General features: G+C 40.8%; 1 protein-coding gene across 3 annotated transcripts in view; it reads left to right on the top strand.

Annotated features, from left to right (window-relative positions):
- The window catches only part of LOC108706851 (mitotic interactor and substrate of PLK1), a 71,771-nt gene continuing 64,971 nt past the window's right edge, over nucleotides 1-6,800 (top strand). For 2 of the 3 annotated variants that reach the window (XM_041579913.1, XM_041579912.1), the window contains exon 1: nucleotides 1-536. The gene's annotated coding sequence lies outside the window, so the exon portion shown is untranslated. The remainder of the gene's footprint in view (nucleotides 537-6,800) is intronic. The other variant, XM_018243619.2, reaches the window with a different exon arrangement.

Genomic DNA, 6,800 nt, shown 5'->3' with positions numbered 1-6,800 from the left:
CAAACATCAAAAGGATGATTCCAATGTTTGCCTGCTGTTGCACAAGTCAGTTTAAGCACACTTCACAACCGGCAATGGGATTAAGAGAAGCCAAACTCTATAATGTAAATGGAATTTTATATGATTACACTTCACTAGTTACCAGTGCTAAATATTATTCTGGTCTGCATTCTACCTGCCAAGCAGACACTTTACTAGCGCTACAGTGTAAATAACAGGTATCTGCCTCAGTTCATGAAACCTGTTGTTGGAGAACATGTTAAAAAAACTCTTCCTGATCCTTCCCCCACCAAACTGTCCTGACGTTTCCAAACTGCCAGGTCCTGTCCACAACAAGCTCCTGTATGGCTTCTGCCTAATAAAAGTACATCTGTGATCAGCAACATTTCTGCCAGTGCATTCCCTCTGTCAGCATCTCTTGCAATTGTCCTGTGACACTCTGGATCGCTCACATTTTCAGTCGCCAAATTTTCATCCTGACCTCCCACTGGCATGGCCAGATCCTTATGGATATCTTGCAGGATGCAGAGGCTCGGGTAAGATTTACCTTTTCTCTAGTCACTTATCTTATGTATCGAGAGATGGGACAAAATGTATAAAAGTATCAGTGCTCTATATGTATAAACAAGAACTTAACATAGTACTCAGAAATGCTTTTAAATAATGACATTTACTTATCTCCACCAATGTATTCCCTCTATGGTGACATTTTTGCACAAATTCAACCAGCAGTCAGTGCTGAGGCAATAGAGATTGAAATTGGGCTTTAGACCAATGGAAACATATCTCCCAGTTTTCATTGTTATTCTATGCATACAGATTAAACAATATGAAAAATGTTGCCTCTGGGTATGGCTGAGCTACAGCTCCCATTGTCATTCACACAATACAATTACACAGTGCTACTAAAATGTTCACTACTATGTTCACCAGTGACATAAAAATGCATAGTGCAGCACTTTTACATTTCCCTACATCTCTTGTGATATAGTTATAGATTTGGTTGAGCCTTTCACTTTAGAGACACTAAAAAATTTGAGAAAAGGCATTATAAAGGACCAACTTTTGTATCTCTGATTTGTAATTACTCTAAACTATATGTGTGTATTTCCTATAGAAACATAAATAATAATTTAAATGGTAAGTCAGTGTTTTCCTTTTTTTAGCAAAAAAAAAAAATCCGCTGGCCAGGAAAACTTTATAACATAATGGCACCCCTAGTGAACTGGGCTTTCTTTGTTCATTAATTCATTTACAGTATTTTCCACCCCACCTTCCATACAAGACTAGGGATGTAGCGAACGTCGGAAAAAAAGTTCGCGAACATATTCGCGAACTTGCGCAAAAACGCGAGCGGTTCGCGAACGGTTCGCGAACCCCATAGACTTCAATGGGAAGGCGAACTTTAACATCTAGAAAAGACATTTCTGGCCAGAAAAATGATTTTAAAGTTGTTTAAAGGGTGCAACGACCTGGACAGTGGCATGCCAGAGGGGGATCAAGGGCAAAAATGTATCTGAAAAATCTGCCTGTGTGTGCTTGGAAGAGATAGTGTAGGGGGAGAGCTGTTAGTGATTTCAGGGACAGATGATAGTAAGTTTGCTGGCTAGTAATCTGCTTGATACTGCTCTGTATTGGAGGGACAGAAGTCTGCAGGGATTTGAGGGACATTTTAGCTTAGGTAGCTTTGCTGGCTAGTAATCTACTGTTCTCTTTAAACAACTGCCATACGTTGACCTTGTAGGCATTGTTTGCCCAGTTTTTTTGGACGCAGCCACTGAAGCACAGTTGCCATAAAAAATATGCCATATAAATGCTGAAAATAGTCATTTTTCGCCATACGTTGACCTTGTAGACATTGTTTGCCCAGTTTTTTTGGTTGCAGCCACTGAAGCACAGTTGCCAGAAAAAATATGCCATATAAATGCTGAAAATAGTCATTTTTTGCCATACGTTGACCTTGTAGGCATTGTTTGCCCAGTTTTTTTGGTCGCAGCCACTGAAGCACAGTTGCCAGAAAAAATATGCCATATAAATGCTGAAAATAGTCATTTTTTGCCATATACGTTGAGTCAACGTATGGCAAAAATGACTATTTTCAGCATTTATATGGCATATTTTTTCTGGCCTCTGTGCTTCAGTGGCTGCGGCCAAAAAAACTGGGCAAACAATGCCTACAAGGTCAACGTATACACTACTACAGCGGTGGATACGGATTACGTAAAATATATTATGGCTGCTTGAAAAAAGTCACTCCGGTGTTTTTTCTGGAGACGGTAATATTATGGATATTTAGACAGAATGTGAACAAGGTCACACAGCTAGATGGCGGGTTGAAGAAAACAGTGTGCAAATAATGCCTACAGGGCAAATAATGCCTAAAAGGTCAACTTATACACTACTACAGCGGTAGTAAAATAAAAAAAGTAAAATAAAAAAAAAATGAATATTAAAAAAAAAAAAAATTAAAGTTGGTGCTGCTGAACTACTAGGAGCAGCAGATTAGCACACCAGTCCCACTCCCCAACACTGCTAGACTAATAGCACTGGGCTCTTATAGTAGTAGTAGTAGTAGTAGTAAAACAACAAAAAAATAAATAAAAGCAGTCCTTGCAAGGACTACTGTTATTGCAGCAGTCAGCAGATGAGATCAGAAGCAGGACAGCTGCCCACTGCAGCTACATACAGAGCACTGCAGTAGAAGGTAGATTACTAGCCAGCAAAGCTACCTAAGCTTAAATGTCCCTCAAACCCCTGCAGACTTCTGTCCCTCCAATAACAGAGCAGTATCAAAACGATTACTAGCCAGCAAACTTTCAACTGTCCCTGAAATCACTAACAGGCAGCAGCTCTCTCCCTACACTATCTCTTCAGCACACACAGGCAGAGTGAAAAAACGCTGCAGGGCTTCGGTTTTTATAGGGAAGGGGAGTGGTCCAGGGGAGAGCTTCCTGATTGGCTGCCATGTACCTGCTGGTCTGGGGTGAGAGGGCAAAAAAAAGCGCCAACAATGGCGAACCCAAAATGGCGAACGTCGCGCGACGTTCGCGAACTTCCGGCGAGTGCGAACACCCGATGTTCGCGCGAACATGTTCGCCCGCGAACAAGTTCGCCGGCGAACAGTTCGCGACATCTCTATACAAGACACCCCAATGCAATACAGGGGTGAGATTTTGAAAGAACGTGTATTAGTTATCCGACATATTCTTGGATAATTAATGCAGTGCCCAGAACACAGTAGAACCCTGTGTTACATTTTTTAGGGGACCAGAAAAAAATTGTGTAAAATCTGACAAATGTAAAATTAGGAAAATGTATCATGCATTATTATCTTGGTGAGACCACAGAAAAACAGTGTAAAATTAAGGAAATCTTAATGTCAGTGTATGTAAAATTGAGGGTTTACTGTATCTGTAACCTTGTTGTAAGGTTAGAATAAACGGCCAAAAATAACACGAGGGGCTATTTCCCCAAAATGGCTTGAAAACCCCTCCAGAGGTATGGGACCTGTAATCCAGGGGCCTCCCGGATAACAGATTGTTCCATAATTTGTATCTTCATACCTTAAGTCTACTAGAAAATCATGTAAAAATTAAATAAACCCAATAGGCTGGTTTTGCTTCCAGTAAGGATTCATTATATCTTAGTTGGGATCAAGTACAAGTTACTGTTTTACTATTACAGAGAAAAGGGAAATCATTTTAAACAATTTGGATTATTTGGATAAAATGGAGTCTATTGGAGACGGCCTTTACGTAATTTGGAGCTTTCTGGATAGTGGGTTTACAGATAACAGATCCCATACCTGTACTGGCAGGAAATCTGTTATTCTTTTTGACTTCCCATACGAACATTCTCCACCCCCTTGATGGTCTAGTATTGCTTAATAATGATGTCACCGAACATTGTATATTTACAATTTTGCAAAGAACATAAAAGAGAAATTTTAAAAATGCCCTCCAGAGGTTAAACTTGTAAGTTCAACCATGGGCATAACAGAGATAGATTACAATGCCCAGATTTTGCACTGGAGTGCTATGAATCCCAGAAACTTCAAATTAAGTTGACGAAACACATTAAGATCTGCTCACTTGGTCGAAGTTGATAAGCCAGCAGATCTTTGGCCAAATTGGCCACCTACATGCTGGGTCAAATTGGGTTTTGCCAACGATCAGATCACAATGGGCGCCTATGCATGCACCAGTCATATAGTTCTTTTTCAGAAAGGGTCATGTTTCTAAAGGAGAATGACCTTTTAAGCCAGTAGAAACGAATGTGGAGAATGCAGAGTAGGGATGTAGCGAACGTCGGAAAAAAAGTTCGCGAACATATTCGCGAACTTGCGCAAAAATGCGAGCGGTTCGCGAACGGTTATTATAAAGGACCAACTTTTGTATCTCTGATTTGTAATTACTCTAAACTATATGTGTGTATTTCCTATAGAAACATAAATAATAATTTAAATGGTAAGTCAGTGTTTTCCTTTTTTTAGCAAAAAAAAAAAATCCGCTGGCCAGGAAAACTTTATAACATAATGGCACCCCTAGTGAACTGGGCTTTCTTTGTTCATTAATTCATTTACAGTATTTTCCACCCCACCTTCCATACAAGACTAGGGATGTAGCGAACGTCGGAAAAAAAGTTCGCGAACATATTCGCGAACTTGCGCAAAAACGCGAGCGGTTCGCGAACGGTTCGCGAACCCCATAGACTTCAATGGGAAGGCGAACTTTAACATCTAGAAAAGACATTTCTGGCCAGAAAAATGATTTTAAAGTTGTTTAAAGGGTGCAACGACCTGGACAGTGGCATGCCAGAGGGGGATCAAGGGCAAAAATGTATCTGAAAAATCTGCCTGTGTGTGCTTGGAAGAGATAGTGTAGGGGGAGAGCTGTTAGTGATTTCAGGGACAGATGATAGTAAGTTTGCTGGCTAGTAATCTGCTTGATACTGCTCTGTATTGGAGGGACAGAAGTCTGCAGGGATTTGAGGGACATTTTAGCTTAGGTAGCTTTGCTGGCTAGTAATCTACTGTTCTCTTTAAACAACTGCCATACGTTGACCTTGTAGGCATTGTTTGCCCAGTTTTTTTGGACGCAGCCACTGAAGCACAGTTGCCAGAAAAAATATGCCATATAAATGCTGAAAATAGTCATTTTTCGCCATACGTTGACCTTGTAGACATTGTTTGCCCAGTTTTTTTGGTTGCAGCCACTGAAGCACAGTTGCCAGAAAAAATATGCCATATAAATGCTGAAAATAGTCATTTTTTGCCATACGTTGACCTTGTAGGCATTGTTTGCCCAGTTTTTTTGGTCGCAGCCACTGAAGCACAGTTGCCAGAAAAAATATGCCATATAAATGCTGAAAATAGTCATTTTTTGCCATATACGTTGAGTCAACGTATGGCAAAAAATGACTATTTTCAGCATTTATATGGCATATTTTTTCTGGCCTCTGTGCTTCAGTGGCTGCGGCCAAAAAAACTGGGCAAACAATGCCTACAAGATCAACGTCGTTGACCTTGTAGGCATTGTTTGCCCAGTTTTTTTGGCCGCAGCCACTGAAGCACAGAGGCCAGAAAAAATATGCCATATAAATGCTGAAAATAGTCATTTTTTTGGTCGCAGCCACTGAAGCACAGTTGCCAGAAAAATTATGCCATATAAATGCTGAAAATATGCATTTTTTTGGTTGCAGCCACTGAAGCACAGAGGCCAGAAAAATTATGCCATATAAATGCTGAAAATATAAATTTTTTTGGTTGCAGCCACTGAAGCACAGAGGCCAGAAAAATTATGCCATATAAATGCTGAAAATAGTCATTTTTTTGGTCGCAGCCACTGAAGCACAGTTGCCAGAAAAATTATGCCATATAAATGCTGAAAATATGCATTTTTTTGGTTGCAGCCACTGAAGCACAGAGGCCAGAAAAATTATGCCATATAAATGCTGAAAATATAAATTTTTTTGGTTGCAGCCACTGAAGCACAGAGGCCAGAAAAATTATGCCATATAAATGCAGAAAATATGCATTTTTTGGTCGCAGCCACTGAAGCACAGTTGCCAGAAAAATTATGCCATATAAATGCTGAAAATATAAATTTTTTTGGTTGCAGCCACTGAAGCACAGAGGCCAGAAAAATTATGCCATATAAATGCTGAAAATATGCATTTTTTTGGACGCAGCCACTGAAGCACAGTTGCCAGAAAAAATATGCCATATAAATGCTGAAAATAGTCATTTTTTGCCATACGTTGACCTTGTAGACATTGTTTGCACAGTTTTTTTGGTTGCAGCCACTGAAGCACAGAGGCCAGAAAAAATTAAACCAGTAGGGTTTGCACCCTAGTTTGTAACGGTGGCGGACGGAGGAGGAGGACGCTAAAGGACAGCTGTGTGTGGAGTCATGAGGCTTGAAGAGAAGGACAGCTGCATAGAAGTCAGAACAAGTCTTCCGGCGTGCAGTAACCCTCCGAGATCCACCCCTCATTCATTTTAATAAAGGTCAGGTAATCGACACTTTTGTGACCTAGGCGAGTTCTCTTCTCAGTTACAATCCCTCCTGCTGCACTGAAGGTCCTTTCTGAGAGCACACTTGAGGCTGGGCAAGACAAGAGGTTCATGGCAAATTGTGACAGCTCTGGCCACAGATCAAGCCTGCGCACCCAGTAGTCCAGGGGTTCATCGCTCCTCAGAGTGTCGATATCTGCAGTTAATGCCAGGTAGTCCGCTACCTGCCGGTCGAGGCGTTCTTTGAGGGTGGATCCAGAAGGGTTGTGGCGCTGCCTTGGACAGA

Source organism: Xenopus laevis, chromosome 1S (genome assembly GCF_017654675.1).
Source record: "Xenopus laevis strain J_2021 chromosome 1S, Xenopus_laevis_v10.1, whole genome shotgun sequence".
Lineage (NCBI taxonomy): Eukaryota > Metazoa > Chordata > Amphibia > Anura > Pipidae > Xenopus > Xenopus laevis.
This window is presented reverse-complemented; position numbering and strand designations above follow the sequence as displayed.